General features: G+C 51.2%; 25 non-coding genes across 25 annotated transcripts; all 25 read left to right on the forward strand.

Annotated features, from left to right (window-relative positions):
• The first annotated feature begins 424 nt into the window (after positions 1-424).
• TRNAG-GCC (transfer RNA glycine (anticodon GCC)) lies at positions 425-495 on the forward strand. Its single transcript has one exon. It is a non-coding gene; the product is annotated as a tRNA-Gly (tRNA).
• A 350-nt stretch (positions 496-845) lies between these two features.
• On the forward strand, positions 846-916 carry TRNAG-CCC (transfer RNA glycine (anticodon CCC)). Its single transcript has one exon. It is a non-coding gene; the product is annotated as a tRNA-Gly (tRNA).
• A 555-nt stretch (positions 917-1,471) lies between these two features.
• TRNAG-GCC (transfer RNA glycine (anticodon GCC)) lies at positions 1,472-1,542 on the forward strand. The gene has a single exon. It is a non-coding gene; the product is annotated as a tRNA-Gly (tRNA).
• A 351-nt stretch (positions 1,543-1,893) lies between these two features.
• Positions 1,894-1,964, forward strand: TRNAG-CCC (transfer RNA glycine (anticodon CCC)). The gene has a single exon. It is a non-coding gene; the product is annotated as a tRNA-Gly (tRNA).
• A 555-nt stretch (positions 1,965-2,519) lies between these two features.
• Positions 2,520-2,590, forward strand: TRNAG-GCC (transfer RNA glycine (anticodon GCC)). The gene has a single exon. It is a non-coding gene; the product is annotated as a tRNA-Gly (tRNA).
• A 976-nt stretch (positions 2,591-3,566) lies between these two features.
• Positions 3,567-3,637, forward strand: TRNAG-GCC (transfer RNA glycine (anticodon GCC)). Its single transcript has one exon. It is a non-coding gene; the product is annotated as a tRNA-Gly (tRNA).
• Positions 3,638-3,988: 351 nt separating this feature from the next.
• Positions 3,989-4,059, forward strand: TRNAG-CCC (transfer RNA glycine (anticodon CCC)). The gene has a single exon. It is a non-coding gene; the product is annotated as a tRNA-Gly (tRNA).
• Positions 4,060-4,611: 552 nt separating this feature from the next.
• TRNAG-GCC (transfer RNA glycine (anticodon GCC)) lies at positions 4,612-4,682 on the forward strand. Its single transcript has one exon. It is a non-coding gene; the product is annotated as a tRNA-Gly (tRNA).
• A 350-nt stretch (positions 4,683-5,032) lies between these two features.
• TRNAG-CCC (transfer RNA glycine (anticodon CCC)) lies at positions 5,033-5,103 on the forward strand. The gene has a single exon. It is a non-coding gene; the product is annotated as a tRNA-Gly (tRNA).
• A 976-nt stretch (positions 5,104-6,079) lies between these two features.
• TRNAG-CCC (transfer RNA glycine (anticodon CCC)) lies at positions 6,080-6,150 on the forward strand. The gene has a single exon. It is a non-coding gene; the product is annotated as a tRNA-Gly (tRNA).
• Positions 6,151-6,705: 555 nt separating this feature from the next.
• On the forward strand, positions 6,706-6,776 carry TRNAG-GCC (transfer RNA glycine (anticodon GCC)). The gene has a single exon. It is a non-coding gene; the product is annotated as a tRNA-Gly (tRNA).
• Positions 6,777-7,753: 977 nt separating this feature from the next.
• On the forward strand, positions 7,754-7,824 carry TRNAG-CCC (transfer RNA glycine (anticodon CCC)). Its single transcript has one exon. It is a non-coding gene; the product is annotated as a tRNA-Gly (tRNA).
• Positions 7,825-8,175: 351 nt separating this feature from the next.
• On the forward strand, positions 8,176-8,246 carry TRNAG-CCC (transfer RNA glycine (anticodon CCC)). Its single transcript has one exon. It is a non-coding gene; the product is annotated as a tRNA-Gly (tRNA).
• Positions 8,247-8,801: 555 nt separating this feature from the next.
• Positions 8,802-8,872, forward strand: TRNAG-GCC (transfer RNA glycine (anticodon GCC)). The gene has a single exon. It is a non-coding gene; the product is annotated as a tRNA-Gly (tRNA).
• A 1,609-nt stretch (positions 8,873-10,481) lies between these two features.
• TRNAG-GCC (transfer RNA glycine (anticodon GCC)) lies at positions 10,482-10,552 on the forward strand. The gene has a single exon. It is a non-coding gene; the product is annotated as a tRNA-Gly (tRNA).
• A 1,599-nt stretch (positions 10,553-12,151) lies between these two features.
• TRNAG-GCC (transfer RNA glycine (anticodon GCC)) lies at positions 12,152-12,222 on the forward strand. Its single transcript has one exon. It is a non-coding gene; the product is annotated as a tRNA-Gly (tRNA).
• Positions 12,223-12,572: 350 nt separating this feature from the next.
• TRNAG-CCC (transfer RNA glycine (anticodon CCC)) lies at positions 12,573-12,643 on the forward strand. The gene has a single exon. It is a non-coding gene; the product is annotated as a tRNA-Gly (tRNA).
• Positions 12,644-13,198: 555 nt separating this feature from the next.
• TRNAG-GCC (transfer RNA glycine (anticodon GCC)) lies at positions 13,199-13,269 on the forward strand. Its single transcript has one exon. It is a non-coding gene; the product is annotated as a tRNA-Gly (tRNA).
• A 351-nt stretch (positions 13,270-13,620) lies between these two features.
• TRNAG-CCC (transfer RNA glycine (anticodon CCC)) lies at positions 13,621-13,691 on the forward strand. The gene has a single exon. It is a non-coding gene; the product is annotated as a tRNA-Gly (tRNA).
• Positions 13,692-14,246: 555 nt separating this feature from the next.
• Positions 14,247-14,317, forward strand: TRNAG-GCC (transfer RNA glycine (anticodon GCC)). Its single transcript has one exon. It is a non-coding gene; the product is annotated as a tRNA-Gly (tRNA).
• A 351-nt stretch (positions 14,318-14,668) lies between these two features.
• Positions 14,669-14,739, forward strand: TRNAG-CCC (transfer RNA glycine (anticodon CCC)). Its single transcript has one exon. It is a non-coding gene; the product is annotated as a tRNA-Gly (tRNA).
• A 555-nt stretch (positions 14,740-15,294) lies between these two features.
• On the forward strand, positions 15,295-15,365 carry TRNAG-GCC (transfer RNA glycine (anticodon GCC)). The gene has a single exon. It is a non-coding gene; the product is annotated as a tRNA-Gly (tRNA).
• Positions 15,366-16,974: 1,609 nt separating this feature from the next.
• Positions 16,975-17,045, forward strand: TRNAG-GCC (transfer RNA glycine (anticodon GCC)). The gene has a single exon. It is a non-coding gene; the product is annotated as a tRNA-Gly (tRNA).
• A 350-nt stretch (positions 17,046-17,395) lies between these two features.
• Positions 17,396-17,466, forward strand: TRNAG-CCC (transfer RNA glycine (anticodon CCC)). The gene has a single exon. It is a non-coding gene; the product is annotated as a tRNA-Gly (tRNA).
• A 555-nt stretch (positions 17,467-18,021) lies between these two features.
• On the forward strand, positions 18,022-18,092 carry TRNAG-GCC (transfer RNA glycine (anticodon GCC)). Its single transcript has one exon. It is a non-coding gene; the product is annotated as a tRNA-Gly (tRNA).
• The last annotated feature ends 343 nt before the right edge of the window (positions 18,093-18,435 follow it).

Below are 18,435 nucleotides of genomic sequence, written 5' to 3' on the forward strand. Positions count from 1 at the left end.
CAGAAGATGGAACTGCAGTTTCAACTTAAGGCGGGAAACCTTCTATTATGCAAATAATTCCCAGAAGACCCCAGAAGCCCAGATTGAAAGGGTGTCAGCCTCGTGTGGCTGCAAAGATATCCCCTGAGTCCTGCAGTAGAAGTCTGGCTTTCCTGAGGCACGGTGCTCAGGGAACTGCACTCAGAGTAGCGACCCATACAAAGTCCACCCTCATCTACCAGTGTGCTTGCCTCTGTCCACTTTTCCTGTCTATAGAACCTGGCCGTTCGTGGCCAAGTGAGTGAGAAGGACTGCCAGGGCAGCGCAGCTCCCATTCACCCACCGGAGCTGGCGCCATCCTCATGTCACTGCAGTGCTCTGTTAAATCAGCTGCTCTGGGCTGTAATGGTCCAGAGCACTGTAGCGCCAGTGTGCAGCATGTAAGGCATTGGTGGTTCAGTGGTAGAATTCTCGCCTGCCACGCGGGAGGCCCGGGTTCGATTCCCGGCCAATGCATGAGCGTTTTGCACATGTACCTTTCATTGACTTTGAAGCATCGTGAAAAGGAAGAGACCAAACAAAAAAACAAGCCTTGATTGCCTTGCTTGCCTTATTTCTGCTACTAGCGATCACTCTGCTGATCCCTTTTAGTAGAAGGGGCCGCTGCGCCTTGACTGGAAGCAGGGCAATCTCAGATTATGCAAACAGCTCATAGAGGCCCAGCCCGAGTAGGTGCCAGTCTCACACGTCTGCAAAGGCCTTCAATGAGGCTTTCAGCAGAAGTCAAGAGTTTACGAGTGACCATTCGCATGGAACTGGCATGTGTGTTAAATCAAGCGCTCTACGGCAGTAATGCTGCTTGTCAAGCATTGGTAGTTCAGTGGTAGAATTCTCGCTTCCCAAGCGGGAGGCCCGGGTTCGATTCCCGGCCAATGCATGGCACTTTTGTAGACGTGTCTCTTGATATTTTAAAAGGCATGGGAAAAGAAAAATGGAAACGGTAGATAAGATGATTGCATTGCTTGTCTGTTTTCTGCGCAAAGAAAGCACTCTGCTGCCCTCTTTTAGCAGAAGATGGAACTGCAGTTTCAACTTAAGGCGGTAAACCTTCTATTATGCAAATAATTCCCAGAAGACCCCAGAAGCCCAGATTGAAAGGGTGTCAGCCTCGTGTGGCTGCAAAGATATCCCCTGAGTCCTGCGGTAGAAGTCTGGCTTTCCTGAGGCACGGTGCTCAGGGAACTGCACTCAGAGTAGCGACCCATACAAAGGCCACCCTCATCTACCAGTGTGCTTGCCTCTGTCGACTTTTCCTGTCTATAGAACCTGGCCGTTCGTGGCCAAGTGAGTGAGAAGGACTGCCAGGGCAGCGCAGCTCCCATTCACCCACCGGAGCTGGCGCCATCCTCATGTCACTGCAGTGCTCTGTTAAATCAGCTGCTCTGGGCTGAAATGGTCCAGAGCACTGTAGCGCCAGTGTGCAGCATGTAAGGCATTGGTGGTTCAGTGGTAGAATTCTCGCCTGCCACGCGGGAGGCCCGGGTTCGATTCCCGGCCAATGCATGAGCGTTTTGCACATGTACCTTTCGTTGACTTTGAAGCATCGTGAAAAGGAAGAGACCAAACAAAAAAAACAAGCCTTGATTGCCTTGCTTGCCTTATTTCTGCTACTAGCGATCACTCTGCTGATCCCTTTTAGAAGAAGGGGCCGCTGCGCCTTGACTGGAAGCAGGGCAATCTCAGATTATGCAAACAGCTCATAGAGGCCCAGCCCGAGTAGGTGCCAGTCTCACACGTCTGCAAAGGCCTTCAATGAGGCTTTCAGCAGAAGTCAAGAGTTTACGAGTGACCATTCGCATGGAACTGGCAGGTGTGTTAAATCAAGCGCTCTACCGCAGTAATGCTGCTTGTCAGGCATTGGTAGTTCAGTGGTAGAATTCTCGCTTCCCAAGCGGGAGGCCCGGGTTCGATTCCCGGCCAATGCATGGCACTTTTGTAGACGTGTCTCTTGATATTTTAAAAGGCATGGGAAAAGAAAAATGGAAACGGTAGATAAGATGATTGCATTGCTTGTCTGTTTTCTGCGCAAAGAAAGCACTCTGCTGCCCTCTTTTAGCAGAAGATGGAACTGCAGTTTCAACTTAAGGCGGGAAACCTTCTATTATGCAAATAATTCCCAGAAGACCCCAGAAGCCCAGATTGAAAGGGTGTCAGCCTCGTGTGGCTGCAAAGATATCCCCTGAGTCCTGCAGTAGAAGTCTGGCTTTCCTGAGGCACGGTGCTCAGGGAACTGCACTCAGAGTAGCGACCCATACAAAGGCCACCCTCATCTACCAGTGTGCTTGCCTCTGTCCACTTTTCCTGTCTATAGAACCTGGCCGTTCGTGGCCAAGTGAGTGAGAAGGACTGCCAGGGCAGCGCAGCTCCCATTCACCCACCGGAGCTGGCGCCATCCTCATGTCACTGCAGTGCTCTGTTAAATCAGCTGCTCTGGGCTGTAATGGTCCAGAGCACTGTAGCGCCAGTGTGCAGCATGTAAGGCATTGGTGGTTCAGTGGTAGAATTCTCGCCTGCCACGCGGGAGGCCCGGGTTCGATTCCCGGCCAATGCATGAGCGTTTTGCACATGTACCTTTCATTGACTTTGAAGCATCGTGAAAAGGAAGAGACCAAACAAAAAAACAAGCCTTGATTGCCTTGCTTGCCTTATTTCTGCTACTAGCGATCACTCTGCTGATCCCTTTTAGTAGAAGGGGCCGCTGCGCCTTGACTGGAAGCAGGGCAATCTCAGATTATGCAAACAGCTCATAGAGGCCCAGCCCGAGTAGGTGCCAGTCTCACACGTCTGCAAAGGCCTTCAATGAGGCTTTCAGCAGAAGTCAAGAGTTTACGAGTGACCATTCGCATGGAACTGGCAGGTGTGTTAAATCAAGCGCTCTACCGCAGTAATGCTGCTTGTCAAGCATTGGTAGTTCAGTGGTAGAATTCTCTCTTCCCAAGCGGGAGGCCCGGGTTCGATTCCCGGCCAATGCATGGCACTTTTGTAGACGTGTCTCTTGATATTTTAAAAGGCATGGGAAAAGAAAAATGGAAACGGTAGATAAGATGATTGCATTGCTTGTCTGTTTTCTGCGCAAAGAAAGCACTCTGCTGCCCTCTTTTAGCAGAAGATGGAACTGCAGTTTCAACTTAAGGCGGGAAACCTTCTATTATGCAAATAATTCCCAGAAGACCCCAGAAGCCCAGATTGAAAGGGTGTCAGCCTCGTGTGGCTGCAAAGATATCCCCTGAGTCCTGCGGTAGAAGTCTGGCTTTCCTGAGGCACGGTGCTCAGGGAACTGCACTCAGAGTAGCGACCCATACAAAGGCCACCCTCATCTACCAGTGTGCTTGCCTCTGTCGACTTTTCCTGTCTATAGAACCTGGCCGTTCGTGGCCAAGTGAGTGAGAAGGACTGCCAGGGCAGCGCAGCTCCCATTCACCCACCGGAGCTGGCGCCATCCTCATGTCACTGCAGTGCTCTGTTAAATCAGCTGCTCTGGGCTGAAATGGTCCAGAGCACTGTAGCGCCAGTGTGCAGCATGTAAGGCATTGGTGGTTCAGTGGTAGAATTCTCGCCTGCCACGCGGGAGGCCCGGGTTCGATTCCCGGCCAATGCATGAGCGTTTTGCACATGTACCTTTCGTTGACTTTGAAGCATCGTGAAAAGGAAGAGACCAAACAAAAAAAACAAGCCTTGATTGCCTTGCTTGCCTTATTTCTGCTACTAGCGATCACTCTGCTGATCCCTTTTAGAAGAAGGGGCCGCTGCGCCTTGACTGGAAGCAGGGCAATCTCAGATTATGCAAACAGCTCATAGAGGCCCAGCCCGAGTAGGTGCCAGTCTCACACGTCTGCAAAGGCCTTCAATGAGGCTTTCAGCAGAAGTCAAGAGTTTACGAGTGACCATTCGCATGGAACTGGCAGGTGTGTTAAATCAAGTGCTCTACCGCAGTAATGCTGCTTGTCAGGCATTGGTAGTTCAGTGGTAGAATTCTCACTTCCCAAGCGGGAGGCCCGGGTTCGATTCCCGGCCAATGCATGGCACTTTTGTAGACGTGTCTCTTGATATTTTAAAAGGCATGGGAAAAGAAAAATGGAAACGGTAGATAAGATGATTGCATTGCGTGTCTGTTTTCTGCGCAAAGAAAGCACTCTGCTGCCCTCTTTTAGCAGAAGATGGAACGGCAGTTTCAACTTAAGGCGGGAAACCTATTATGCACATAATTCCCAGAAGACCCCAGAAGCCCAGATTGAAAGGGTGTCAGCCTCGTGTGGCTGCAAAGATATCCCCTGAGTCCTGCAGTAGAAGTCTGGCTTTCCTGAGGCACGGTGCTCAGGGAACTGCACTCAGAGTAGCGACCCATACAAAGGCCACCCTCATCTACCAGTGTGCTTGCCTCTGTCCACTTTTCCTGTCTATAGAACCTGGCCGTTCGTGGCCAAGTGAGTGAGAAGGACTGCCAGGGCAGCGCAGCTCCCATTCACCCACCGGAGCTGGCGCCATCCTCATGTCACTGCAGTGCTCTGTTAAATCAGCTGCTCTGGCCTGCAATGGTCCAGAGCACTGTAGCGCCAGTGTGCAGCATGTAAGGCATTGGTGGTTCAGTGGTAGAATTCTCGCCTGCCACGCGGGAGGCCCGGGTTCGATTCCCGGCCAATGCATGAGCGTTTTGCACATGTACCTTTCGTTGACTTTGAAGCATCGTGAAAAGGAAGAGACCGAACAAAAAAACAAGCCTTGATTGCCTTGCTTGCCTTATTTCTGCTACTAGCGATCACTCTGCTGATCCCTTTTAGTAGAAGGGGCCGCTGCGCCTTGACTGGAAGCAGGGCAATCTCAGATTATGCAAACAGCTCATAGAGGCCCAGCCTGAGTAGGTGACAGTCTCACACGTCTGCAAAGGCCTTCAATGAGGCTTTCAGCAGAAGTCAAGAGTTTACGAGTGACCATTCGCATGGAACTGGCAGGTGTGTTAAATCAAGCGCTCTACCGCAGTAATGCTGCTTGTCAGGCATTGGTAGTTCAGTGGTAGAATTCTCGCTTCCCAAGCGGGAGGCCCGGGTTCGATTCCCGGCCAATGCATGGCACTTTTGTAGACGTGTCTCTTGATATTTTAAAAGGCATGGGAAAAGAAAAATGGAAACGGTAGATAAGATGATTGCATTGCTTGTCTGTTTTCTGCGCAAAGAAAGCACTCTGCTGCCCTCTTTTAGCAGAAGATGGAACTGCAGTTTCAACTTAAGGCGGGAAACCTTCTATTATGCAAATAATTCCCAGAAGACCCCAGAAGCCCAGATTGAAAGGGTGTCAGCCTCGTGTGGCTGCAAAGATATCCCCTGAGTCCTGCAGTAGAAGTCTGGCTTTCCTGAGGCACGGTGCTCAGGGAACTGCACTCAGAGTAGCGACCCATACAAAGTCCACCCTCATCTACCAGTGTGCTTGCCTCTGTCCACTTTTCCTGTCTATAGAACCTGGCCGTTCGTGGCCAAGTGAGTGAGAAGGACTGCCAGGGCAGCGCAGCTCCCATTCACCCACCGGAGCTGGCGCCATCCTCATGTCACTGCAGTGCTCTGTTAAATCAGCTGCTCTGGGCTGTAATGGTCCAGAGCACTGTAGCGCCAGTGTGCAGCATGTAAGGCATTGGTGGTTCAGTGGTAGGATTCTCGCCTGCCACGCGGGAGGCCCGGGTTCGATTCCCGGCCAATGCATGAGCGTTTTGCACATGTACCTTTCATTGACTTTGAAGCATCGTGAAAAGGAAGAGACCAAACAAAAAAACAAGCCTTGATTGCCTTGCTTGCCTTATTTCTGCTACTAGCGATCACTCTGCTGATCCCTTTTAGTAGAAGGGGCCGCTGCGCCTTGACTGGAAGCAGGGCAATCTCAGATTATGCAAACAGCTCATAGAGGCCCAGCCCGAGTAGGTGCCAGTCTCACACGTCTGCAAAGGCCTTCAATGAGGCTTTCAGCAGAAGTCAAGAGTTTACGAGTGACCATTCGCATGGAACTGGCATGTGTGTTAAATCAAGCGCTCTACGGCAGTAATGCTGCTTGTCAAGCTTTGGTAGTTCAGTGGTAGAATTCTCGCTTCCCAAGCGGGAGGCCCGGGTTCGATTCCCGGCCAATGCATGGCACTTTTGTAGACGTGTCTCTTGATATTTTAAAAGGCATGGGAAAAGAAAAATGGAAACGGTAGATAAGATGATTGCATTGCTTGTCTGTTTTCTGCGCAAAGAAAGCACTCTGCTGCCCTCTTTTAGCAGAAGATGGAACTGCAGTTTCAACTTAAGGCGGGAAACCTTCTATTATGCAAATAATTCCCAGAAGACCCCAGAAGCCCAGATTGAAAGGGTGTCAGCCTCGTGTGGCTGCAAAGATATCCCCTGAGTCCTGCGGTAGAAGTCTGGCTTTCCTGAGGCACGGTGCTCAGGGAACTGCACTCAGAGTAGCGACCCATACAAAGGCCACCCTCATCTACCAGTGTGCTTGCCTCTGTCGACTTTTCCTGTCTATAGAACCTGGCCGTTCGTGGCCAAGTGAGTGAGAAGGACTGCCAGGGCAGCGCAGCTCCCATTCACCCACCGGAGCTGGCGCCATCCTCATGTCACTGCAGTGCTCTGTTAAATCAGCTGCTCTGGGCTGAAATGGTCCAGAGCACTGTAGCGCCAGTGTGCAGCATGTAAGGCATTGGTGGTTCAGTGGTAGAATTCTCGCCTGCCACGCGGGAGGCCCGGGTTCGATTCCCGGCCAATGCATGAGCGTTTTGCACATGTACCTTTCGTTGACTTTGAAGCATCGTGAAAAGGAAGAGACCAAACAAAAAAAACAAGCCTTGATTGCCTTGCTTGCCTTATTTCTGCTACTAGCGATCACTCTGCTGATCCCTTTTAGAAGAAGGGGCCGCTGCGCCTTGACTGGAAGCAGGGCAATCTCAGATTATGCAAACAGCTCATAGAGGCCCAGCCCGAGTAGGTGCCAGTCTCACACGTCTGCAAAGGCCTTCAATGAGGCTTTCAGCAGAAGTCAAGAGTTTACGAGTGACCATTCGCATGGAACTGGCAGGTGTGTTAAATCAAGCGCTCTACCGCAGTAATGCTGCTTGTCAGGCATTGGTAGTTCAGTGGTAGAATTCTCGCTTCCCAAGCGGGAGGCCCTGGTTCGATTCCCGGCCAATGCATGGCACTTTTGTAGACGTGTCTCTTGATATTTTAAAAGGCATGGGAAAAGAAAAATGGAAACGGTAGATAAGATGATTGCATTGCTTGTCTGTTTTCTGCGCAAAGAAAGCACTCTGCTGCCCTCTTTTAGCAGAAGATGGAACTGCAGTTTCAACTTAAGGCGGGAAACCTTCTATTATGCAAATAATTCCCAGAAGACCCCAGAAGCCCAGATTGAAAGGGTGTCAGCCTCGTGTGGCTGCAAAGATATCCCCTGAGTCCTGCGGTAGAAGTCTGGCTTTCCTGAGGCACGGTGCTCAGGGAACTGCACTCAGAGTAGCGACCCATACAAAGGCCACCCTCATCTACCAGTGTGCTTGCCTCTGTCGACTTTTCCTGTCTATAGAACCTGGCCGTTCGTGGCCAAGTGAGTGAGAAGGACTGCCAGGGCAGCGCAGCTCCCATTCACCCACCGGAGCTGGCGCCATCCTCATGTCACTGCAGTGCTCTGTTAAATCAGCTGCTCTGGGCTGAAATGGTCCAGAGCACTGTAGCGCCAGTGTGCAGCATGTAAGGCATTGGTGGTTCAGTGGTAGAATTCTCGCCTCCCACGCGGGAGGTCCGGGTTCGATTCCCGGCCAATGCATGAGCGTTTTGCACATGTACCTTTCGTTGACTTTGAAGCATCGTGAAAAGGAAGAGACCAAACAAAAAAAACAAGCCTTGATTGCCTTGCTTACCTTATTTCTGCTACTAGCGATCACTCTGCTGATCCCTTTTAGTAGAAGGGGCCGCTGCGCCTTGACTGGAAGCAGGGCAATCTCAGATTATGCAAACAGCTCATAGAGGCCCAGCCCGAGTAGGTGCCAGTCTCACACGTCTGCAAAGGCCTTCAATGAGGCTTTCAGCAGAAGTCAAGAGTTTACGAGTGACCATTCGCATGGAACTGGCAGGTGTGTTAAATCAAGCGCTCTACCGCAGTAATGCTGCTTGTCAAGCATTGGTAGTTCAGTGGTAGAATTCTCGCTTCCCAAGCGGGAGGCCCGGGTTCGATTCCCGGCCAATGCATGGCACTTTTGTAGACGTGTCTCTTGATATTTTAAAAGGCATGGGAAAAGAAAAATGGAAACGGTAGATAAGATGATTGCATTGCTTGTCTGTTTTCTGCGCAAAGAAAGCACTCTGCTGCCCTCTTTTAGCAGAAGATGGAACTGCAGTTTCAACTTAAGGCGGGAAACCTTCTATTATGCAAATAATTCCCAGAAGACCCCAGAAGCCCAGATTGAAAGGGTGTCAGCCTCGTGTGGCTGCAAAGATATCCCCTGAGTCCTGCGGTAGAAGTCTGGCTTTCCTGAGGCACGGTGCTCAGGGAACTGCACTCAGAGTAGCGACCCATACAAAGGCCACCCTCATCTACCAGTGTGCTTGCCTCTGTCCACTTTTCCTGTCTATAGAACCTGGCCGTTCGTGGCCAAGTGAGTGAGAAGGACTGCCAGGGCAGCGCAGCTCCCATTCACCCACCGGAGCTGGCGCCATCCTCATGTCACTGCAGTGCTCTGTTAAATCAGCTGCTCTGGGCTGCAATGGTCCAGAGCACTGTAGCGCCAGTGTGCAGCATGTAAGGCATTGGTGGTTCAGTGGTAGAATTCTCGCCTGCCACGCGGGAGGCCCGGGTTCGATTCCCGGCCAATGCATGAGCGTTTTGCACATGTACCTTTCGTTGACTTTGAAGCATCGTGAAAAGGAAGAGACCGAACAAAAAAACAAGCCTTGATTGCCTTGCTTGCCTTATTTCTGCTACTAGCGATCACTCTGCTGATCCCTTTTAGTAGAAGGGGCCGCTGCGCCTTGACTGGAAGCAGGGCAATCTCAGATTATGCAAACAGCTCATAGAGGCCCAGCCCGAGTAGGTGCCAGTCTCACACGTCTGCAAAGGCCTTCAATGAGGCTTTCAGCAGAAGTCAAGAGTTTACGAGTGACCATTCGCATGGAACTGGCAGGTGTGTTAAATCAAGTGCTCTACCGCAGTAATGCTGCTTGTCAGGCATTGGTAGCTCAGTGGTAGAATTCTCGCTTCCCAAGTGGGAGGCCCGGGTTCGATTCCCGGCCAATGCATGGCACTTTTGTAGACGTGTCTCTTGATATTTTAAAAGGCATGGGAAAAGAAAAATGGAAACGGTAGATAAGATGATTGCATTGCTTGTCTGTTTTCTGCGCAAAGAAAGCACTCTGCTGCCCTCTTTTAGCAGAAGATGGAACGGCAGTTTCAACTTAAGGCGGGAAACCTATTATGCAAATAATTCCCAGAAGACCCCAGAAGCCCAGATTGAAAGGGTGTCAGCCTTGTGTGGCTGCAAAGATATCCCCTGAGTCCTGCGGTAGAAGTCTGGCTTTCCTGAGGCACGGTGCTCAGGGAACTGCACTCAGAGTAGCGACCCATACAAAGGCCACCCTCATCTACCAGTGTGCTTGCCTCTGTCCACTTTTCCTGTCTATAGAACCTGGCCGTTCGTGGCCAAGTGAGTGAGAAGGACTGCCAGGGCAGCGCAGCTCCCATTCACCCACCGGAGCTGGCGCCATCCTCATGTCACTGCAGTGCTCTGTTAAATCAGCTGCTCTGGCCTGCAATGGTCCAGAGCACTGTAGCGCCAGTGTGCAGCATGTAAGGCATTGGTGGTTCAGTGGTAGAATTCTCGCCTGCCACGCGGGAGGCCCGGGTTTGATTCCCGGCCAATGCATGGCACTTTTGTAGACGTGTCTCTTGATATTTTAAAAGGCATGGGAAAAGAAAAATGGAAACGGTAGATAAGATGATTGCATTGCTTGTCTGTTTTCTGCGCAAAGAAAGCACTCTGCTGCCCTCTTTTAGCAGAAGATGGAACTGCAGTTTCAACTTAAGGCGGGAAACCTTCTATTATGCAAATAATTCCCAGAAGACCCCAGAAGCCCAGATTGAAAGGGTGTCAGCCTCGTGTGGCTGCAAAGATATCCCCTGAGTCCTGCGGTAGAAGTCTGGCTTTCCTGAGGCACGGTGCTCAGGGAACTGCACTCAGAGTAGCGACCCATACAAAGGCCACCCTCATCTACCAGTGTGCTTGCCTCTGTCCACTTTTCCTGTCTATAGAACCTGGCCGTTCGTGGCCGTTCGTGGCCAAGTGAGTGAGAAGGACTGCCAGGGCAGCGCAGCTCCCATTCACCCACCGGAGCTGGCGCCATCCTCATGTCACTGCAGTGCTCTGTTAAATCAGCTGCTCTGGGCTGCAATGGTCCAGAGCACTGTAGCGCCAGTGTGCAGCATGTAAGGCATTGGTGGTTCAGTGGTAGAATTCTCGCCTGCCACGCGGGAGGCCCGGGTTCGATTCCCGGCCAATGCATGAGCGTTTTGCACATGTACCTTTCGTTGACTTTGAAGCATCGTGAAAAGGAAGAGACCGAACAAAAAAACAAGCCTTGATTGCCTTGCTTGCCTTATTTCTGCTACTAGCGATCACTCTGCTGATCCCTTTTAGTAGAAGGGGCCGCTGCGCCTTGACTGGAAGCAGGGCAATCTCAGATTATGCAAACAGCTCATAGAGGCCCAGCCCGAGTAGGTGCCAGTCTCACACGTCTGCAAAGGCCTTCAATGAGGCTTTCAGCAGAAGTCAAGAGTTTACGAGTGACCATTCGCATGGAACTGGCAGGTGTGTTAAATCAAGTGCTCTACCGCAGTAATGCTGCTTGTCAGGCATTGGTAGCTCAGTGGTAGAATTCTCGCTTCCCAAGTGGGAGGCCCGGGTTCGATTCCCGGCCAATGCATGGCACTTTTGTAGACGTGTCTCTTGATATTTTAAAAGGCATGGGAAAAGAAAAATGGAAACGGTAGATAAGATGATTGCATTGCTTGTCTGTTTTCTGCGCAAAGAAAGCACTCTGCTGCCCTCTTTTAGCAGAAGATGGAACGGCAGTTTCAACTTAAGGCGGGAAACCTATTATGCAAATAATTCCCAGAAGACCCCAGAAGCCCAGATTGAAAGGGTGTCAGCCTTGTGTGGCTGCAAAGATATCCCCTGAGTCCTGCGGTAGAAGTCTGGCTTTCCTGAGGCACGGTGCTCAGGGAACTGCACTCAGAGTAGCGACCCATACAAAGGCCACCCTCATCTACCAGTGTGCTTGCCTCTGTCCACTTTTCCTGTCTATAGAACCTGGCCGTTCGTGGCCAAGTGAGTGAGAAGGACTGCCAGGGCAGCGCAGCTCCCATTCACCCACCGGAGCTGGCGCCATCCTCATGTCACTGCAGTGCTCTGTTAAATCAGCTGCTCTGGCCTGCAATGGTCCAGAGCACTGTAGCGCCAGTGTGCAGCATGTAAGGCATTGGTGGTTCAGTGGTAGAATTCTCGCCTGCCACGCGGGAGGCCCGGGTTTGATTCCCGGCCAATGCATGGCACTTTTGTAGACGTGTCTCTTGATATTTTAAAAGGCATGGGAAAAGAAAAATGGAAACGGTAGATAAGATGATTGCATTGCTTGTCTGTTTTCTGCGCAAAGAAAGCACTCTGCTGCCCTCTTTTAGCAGAAGATGGAACTGCAGTTTCAACTTAAGGCGGGAAACCTTCTATTATGCAAATAATTCCCAGAAGACCCCAGAAGCCCAGATTGAAAGGGTGTCAGCCTCGTGTGGCTGCAAAGATATCCCCTGAGTCCTGCAGTAGAAGTCTGGCTTTCCTGAGGCACGGTGCTCAGGGAACTGCACTCAGAGTAGCGACCCATACAAAGTCCACCCTCATCTACCAGTGTGCTTGCCTCTGTCCACTTTTCCTGTCTATAGAACCTGGCCGTTCGTGGCCAAGTGAGTGAGAAGGACTGCCAGGGCAGCGCAGCTCCCATTCACCCACCGGAGCTGGCGCCATCCTCATGTCACTGCAGTGCTCTGTTAAATCAGCTGCTCTGGGCTGTAATGGTCCAGAGCACTGTAGCGCCAGTGTGCAGCATGTAAGGCATTGGTGGTTCAGTGGTAGAATTCTCGCCTGCCACGCGGGAGGCCCGGGTTCGATTCCCGGCCAATGCATGAGCGTTTTGCACATGTACCTTTCATTGACTTTGAAGCATCGTGAAAAGGAAGAGACCAAACAAAAAAACAAGCCTTGATTGCCTTGCTTGCCTTATTTCTGCTACTAGCGATCACTCTGCTGATCCCTTTTAGTAGAAGGGGCCGCTGCGCCTTGACTGGAAGCAGGGCAATCTCAGATTATGCAAACAGCTCATAGAGGCCCAGCCCGAGTAGGTGCCAGTCTCACACGTCTGCAAAGGCCTTCAATGAGGCTTGCAGCAGAAGTCAAGAGTTTACGAGTGACCATTCGCATGGAACTGGCATGTGTGTTAAATCAAGCGCTCTACGGCAGTAATGCTGCTTGTCAAGCATTGGTAGTTCAGTGGTAGAATTCTCGCTTCCCAAGCGGGAGGCCCGGGTTCGATTCCCGGCCAATGCATGGCACTTTTGTAGACGTGTCTCTTGATATTTTAAAAGGCATGGGAAAAGAAAAATGGAAACGGTAGATAAGATGATTGCATTGCTTGTCTGTTTTCTGCGCAAAGAAAGCACTCTGCTGCCCTCTTTTAGCAGAAGATGGAACTGCAGTTTCAACTTAAGGCGGGAAACCTTCTATTATGCAAATAATTCCCAGAAGACCCCAGAAGCCCAGATTGAAAGGGTGTCAGCCTCGTGTGGCTGCAAAGATATCCCCTGAGTCCTGCGGTAGAAGTCTGGCTTTCCTGAGGCACGGTGCTCAGGGAACTGCACTCAGAGTAGCGACCCATACAAAGGCCACCCTCATCTACCAGTGTGCTTGCCTCTGTCGACTTTTCCTGTCTATAGAACCTGGCCGTTCGTGGCCAAGTGAGTGAGAAGGACTGCCAGGGCAGCGCAGCTCCCATTCACCCACCGGAGCTGGCGCCATCCTCATGTCACTGCAGTGCTCTGTTAAATCAGCTGCTCTGGGCTGAAATGGTCCAGAGCACTGTAGCGCCAGTGTGCAGCATGTAAGGCATTGGTGGTTCAGTGGTAGAATTCTCGCCTGCCACGCGGGAGGCCCGGGTTCGATTCCCGGCCAATGCATGAGCGTTTTGCACATGTACCTTTCGTTGACTTTGAAGCATCGTGAAAAGGAAGAGACCAAACAAAAAAAACAAGCCTTGATTGCCTTGCTTGCCTTATTTCTGCTACTAGCGATCACTCTGCTGATCCCTTTTAGTAGAAGGGGCCGCTGCGCCTTGACTGGAAGCAGGGCAATCTCAGATTATGCAAACAGCTCATAGAGGCCCAGCCCGAGTAGGTGCCAGTCTCACACGTCTGCAAAGGCCTTCAATGAGGCTTTCAGCAGAAGTCAAGAGTTTACGAGTGACCATTCGCATGGAACTGGCAGGTGTGTTAAATCAAGCGCTCTACCGCAGTAATGCTGCTTGTCAAGCATTGGTAGTTCAGTGGTAAAATTCTCGCTTCCCAAGCGGGAGGCCCGGGTTCGATTCCCGGCCAATGCATGGCACTTTTGTAGACGTGTCTCTTGATATTTTAAAAGGCATGGGAAAAGAAAAATGGAAACGGTAGATAAGATGATTGCATTGCTTGTCTGTTTTCTGCGCAAAGAAAGCACTCTGCTGCCCTCTTTTAGCAGAAGATGGAACTGCAGTTTCAACTTAAGGCGGGAAACCTTCTATTATGCAAATAATTCCCAGAAGACCCCAGAAGCCCAGATTGAAAGGGTGTCAGCCTCGTGTGGCTGCAAAGATATCCCCTGAGTCCTGCGGTAGAAGTCTGGCTTTCCTGAGGCACGGTGCTCAGGGAACTGCACTCAGAGTAGCGACCCATACAAAGGCCACCCTCATCTACCAGTGTGCTTGCCTCTGTCGACTTTTCCTGTCTATAGAACCTGGCCGTTCGTGGCCAAGTGAGTGAGAAGGACTGCCAGGGCAGCGCAGCTCCCATTCACCCACCGGAGCTGGCGCCATCCTCATGTCACTGCAGTGCTCTGTTAAATCAGCTGCTCTGGGCTGAAATGGTCCAGAGCACTGTAGCGCCAGTGTGCAGCATGTAAGGCATTGGTGGTTCAGTGGTAGAATTCTCGCCTGCCACGCGGGAGGCCCGGGTTCGATTCCCGGCCAATGCATGAGCGTTTTGCACATGTACCTTTCGTTGACTTTGAAGCATCGTGAAAAGGAAGAGACCAAACAAAAAAAACAAGCCTTGATTGCCTTGCTTGCCTTATTTCTGCTACTAGCGATCACTCTGCTGATCCCTTTTAGAAGAAGGGGCCGCTGCGCCTTGACTGGAAGCAGGGCAATCTCAGATTATGCAAACAGCTCATAGAGGCCCAGCCCGAGTAGGTGCCAGTCTCACACGTCTGCAAAGGCCTTCAATGAGGCTTTCAGCAGAAGTCAAGAGTTTACGAGTGACCATTCGCATGGAACTGGCAGGTGTGTTAAATCAAGCGCTCTACCGCAGTAATGCTGCTTGTCAGGCATTGGTAGTTCAGTGGTAGAATTCTCGCTTCCCAAGCGGGAGGCCCGGGTTCGATTCCCGGCCAATGCATGGCACTTTTGTAGACGTGTCTCTTGATATTTTAAAAGGCATGGGAAAAGAAAAATGGAAACGGTAGATAAGATGATTGCATTGCTTGTCTGTTTTCTGCGCAAAGAAAGCACTCTGCTGCCCTCTTTTAGCAGAAGATGGAACTGCAGTTTCAACTTAAGGCGGGAAACCTTCTATTATGCAAATAATTCCCAGAAGACCCCAGAAGCCCAGATTGAAAGGGTGTCAGCCTCGTGTGGCTGCAAAGATATCCCCTGAGTCCTGCAGTAGAAGTCTGGCTTTCCTGAGGCACGGTGCTCAGGGAACTGCACTCAGAGTAGCGACCCATACAAAGGCCACCCTCATCTACCAGTGTGCTTGCCTCCGTCCACTTTTCCTGTCTATAGAACCTGGCCGTTCGTGGCCAAGTGAGTGAGAAGGACTGCCAGGGCAGCGCAGCTCCCATTCACCCACCGGAGCTGGCGCCATCCTCATGTCACTGCAGTGCTCTGTTAAATCAGCTGCTCTGGGCTGCAATGGTCCAGAGCACTGTAGCGCCAGTGTGCAGCATGTAAGGCATTGGTGGTTCAGTGGTAGAATTCTCGCCTGCCACGCGGGAGGCCCGGGTTCGATTCCCGGCCAATGCATGAGCGTTTTGCACATGTACCTTTCGTTGACTTTGAAGCATCGTGAAAAGGAAGAGACCGAACAAAAAAACAAGCCTTGATTGCCTTGCTTGCCTTATTTCTGCTACTAGCGATCACTCTGCTGATCCCTTTTAGTAGAAGGGGCCGCTGCGCCTTGACTGGAAGCAGGGCAATCTCAGATTATGCAAACAGCTCATAGAGGCCCAGCCCGAGTAGGTGCCAGTCTCACACGTCTGCAAAGGCCTTCAATGAGGCTTTCAGCAGAAGTCAAGAGTTTACGAGTGACCATTCGCATGGAACTGGCAGGTGTGTTAAATCAAGTGCTCTACCGCAGTAATGCTGCTTGTCAGGCATTGGTAGCTCAGTGGTAGAATTCTCGCTTCCCAAGTGGGAGGCCCGGGTTCGATTCCCGGCCAATGCATGGCACTTTTGTAGACGTGTCTCTTGATATTTTAAAAGGCATGGGAAAAGAAAAATGGAAACGGTAGATAAGATGATTGCATTGCTTGTCTGTTTTCTGCGCAAAGAAAGCACTCTGCTGCCCTCTTTTAGCAGAAGATGGAACGGCAGTTTCAACTTAAGGCGGGAAACCTATTATGCAAATAATTCCCAGAAGACCCCAGAAGCCCAGATTGAAAGGGTGTCAGCCTTGTGTGGCTGCAAAGATATCCCCTGAGTCCTGCGGTAGAAGTCTGGCTTTCCTGAGGCACGGTGCTCAGGGAACTGCACTCAGAGTAGCGACCCATACAAAGGCCACCCTCATCTACCAGTGTGCTTGCCTCTGTCCACTTTTCCTGTCTATAGAACCTGGCCGTTCGTGGCCAAGTGAGTGAGAAGGACTGCCAGGGCAGCGCAGCTCCCATTCACCCACCGGAGCTGGCGCCATCCTCATGTCACTGCAGTGCTCTGTTAAATCAGCTGCTCTGGCCTGCAATGGTCCAGAGCACTGTAGCGCCAATGTGCAGCATGTAAGGCATTGGTGGTTCAGTGGTAGAATTCTCGCCTGCCACGCGGGAGGCCCGGGTTTGATTCCCGGCCAATGCATGGCACTTTTGTAGACGTGTCTCTTGATATTTTAAAAGGCATGGGAAAAGAAAAATGGAAACGGTAGATAAGATGATTGCATTGCTTGTCTGTTTTCTGCGCAAAGAAAGCACTCTGCTGCCCTCTTTTAGCAGAAGATGGAACTGCAGTTTCAACTTAAGGCGGGAAACCTTCTATTATGCAAATAATTCCCAGAAGACCCCAGAAGCCCAGATTGAAAGGGTGTCAGCCTCGTGTGGCTGCAAAGATATCCCCTGAGTCCTGCGGTAGAAGTCTGGCTTTCCTGAGGCACGGTGCTCAGGGAACTGCACTCAGAGTAGTGACCCATACAAAGGCCACCCTCATCTACCAGTGTGCTTGCCTCTGTCCACTTTTCCTGTCTATAGAACCTGGCCGTTCGTGGCCGTTCGTGGCCAAGTGAGTGAGAAGGACTGCCAGGGCAGCGCAGCTCCCATTCACCCACCGGAGCTGGCGCCATCCTCATGTCACTGCAGTGCTCTGTTAAATCAGCTGCTCTGGGCTGTAATGGTCCAGAGCACTGTAGCGCCAGTGTGCAGCATGTAAGGCATTGGTGGTTCAGTGGTAGAATTCTCGCCTGCCACGCGGGAGGCCCGGGTTCGATTCCCGGCCAATGCATGAGCGTTTTGCACATGTACCTTTCATTGACTTTGAAGCATCGTGAAAAGGAAGAGACCAAACAAAAAAACAAGCCTTGATTGCCTTGCTTGCCTTATTTCTGCTACTAGCGATCACTCTGCTGATCCCTTTTAGTAGAAGGGGCCGCTGCGCCTTGACTGGAAGCAGGGCAATCTCAGATTATGCAAACAGCTCATAGAGGCCCAGCCCGAGTAGGTGCCAGTCTCACACGTCTGCAAAGGCCTTCAATGAGGCTTGCAGCAGAAGTCAAGAGTTTACGAGTGACCATTCGCATGGAACTGGCATGTGTGTTAAATCAAGCGCTCTACGGCAGTAATGCTGCTTGTCAAGCATTGGTAGTTCAGTGGTAGAATTCTCGCTTCCCAAGCGGGAGGCCCGGGTTCGATTCCCGGCCAATGCATGGCACTTTTGTAGACGTGTCTCTTGATATTTTAAAAGGCATGGGAAAAGAAAAATGGAAACGGTAGATAAGATGATTGCATTGCTTGTCTGTTTTCTGCGCAAAGAAAGCACTCTGCTGCCCTCTTTTAGCAGAAGATGGAACTGCAGTTTCAACTTAAGGCGGGAAACCTTCTATTATGCAAATAATTCCCAGAAGACCCCAGAAGCCCAGATTGAAAGGGTGTCAGCCTCGTGTGGCTGCAAAGATATCCCCTGAGTCCTGCGGTAGAAGTCTGGCTTTCCTGAGGCACGGTGCTCAGGGAACTGCACTCAGAGTAGCGACCCATACAAAGGCCACCCTCATCTACCAGTGTGCTTGCCTCTGTCGACTTTTCCTGTCTATAGAACCTGGCCGTTCGTGGCCAAGTGAGTGAGAAGGACTGCCAGGGCAGCGCAGCTCCCATTCACCCACCGGAGCTGGCGCCATCCTCATGTCACTGCAGTGCTCTGTTAAATCAGCTGCTCTGGGCTGAAATGGTCCAGAGCACTGTAGCGCCAGTGTGCAGCATGTAAGGCATTGGTGGTTCAGTGGTAGAATTCTCGCCTGCCACGCGGGAGGCCCGGGTTCGATTCCCGGCCAATGCATGAGCGTTTTGCACATGTACCTTTCGTTGACTTTGAAGCATCGTGAAAAGGAAGAGACCAAACAAAAAAAACAAGCCTTGATTGCCTTGCTTGCCTTATTTCTGCTACTAGCGATCACTCTGCTGATCCCTTTTAGTAGAAGGGGCCGCTGCGCCTTGACTGGAAGCAGGGCAATCTCAGATTATGCAAACAGCTCATAGAGGCCCAGCCCGAGTAGGTGCCAGTCTCACACGTCTGCAAAGGCCTTCAATGAGGCTTTCAGCAGAAGTCAAGAGTTTACGAGTGACCATTCGCATGGAACTGGCAGGTGTGTTAAATCAAGCGCTCTACCGCAGTAATGCTG

The sequence above is a fragment of the Ambystoma mexicanum genome, unplaced genomic scaffold (genome assembly GCF_040938575.1).
Source record: "Ambystoma mexicanum isolate Mex_15411 unplaced genomic scaffold, UKY_AmexF1_1 Mex_scaf52, whole genome shotgun sequence".
Classification (NCBI taxonomy): domain Eukaryota; kingdom Metazoa; phylum Chordata; class Amphibia; order Caudata; family Ambystomatidae; genus Ambystoma; species Ambystoma mexicanum.